Source organism: Eurypyga helias, unplaced genomic scaffold, assembly GCF_000690775.1.
Source record: "Eurypyga helias isolate BGI_N326 unplaced genomic scaffold, ASM69077v1 scaffold22698, whole genome shotgun sequence".
Lineage (NCBI taxonomy): Eukaryota > Metazoa > Chordata > Aves > Eurypygiformes > Eurypygidae > Eurypyga > Eurypyga helias.
The window spans coordinates 1-601 of record NW_010269175.1 but is presented as its reverse complement, the minus strand read 5'-3'; positions in this window follow the sequence as shown (position 1 = coordinate 601).

Below are 601 nucleotides of genomic sequence, written 5' to 3'. Positions count from 1 at the left end.
GCCCCCCGCCTGTGGGCTGCCAGCATGCCCCACCGCCCGCGTTCAGCTTCACCGGTGCCCCGACCCTTCCCGTTCCTCTGGGCCACCTCTGGGTAGAGGCAAACTTGACAGCGCCCGGTCAGCACCCCGCTGCGAGGTTCTCTCCGGTGCGCAGCGCTCCCTGGCTCTTCTTGCTTCCTCTTTGCAGCCTGAGCTGTTCACAGGAGAGGAGGGCAAGGGGACGGGAGCAGATCCATGGGACTGCCAGAGGGAGCTTAGCTCTCGGCTCCTTCGCCGTTGTGTGCTGGGTCAGCGAGGCGAGAGATGAGTACGTGCCACATTGCGTCACCACGAGTCTTAGCGGCACCGTAAACCCCCGTTGCAGCCTTTTCCTACAGCTCCAGAAGCAGGCTGTAACGCGGAGAAAGGCTTTTTCCACCTTGGGAAACACTTTAGCACAGGCCAGAAGTCATTCCAGTAGGAAATCTTGCCCTAAGTCTCCCCCACGAGCTGATCAGACTTGAGCGTCACCCGTCAGGATAACGCAAGTGAGGGGTTTCCCGGAAAGGCCGCCCCAATTCCTGCATAGCTCCCGTCTCCCCATCCCATCCCGGTAAAAATC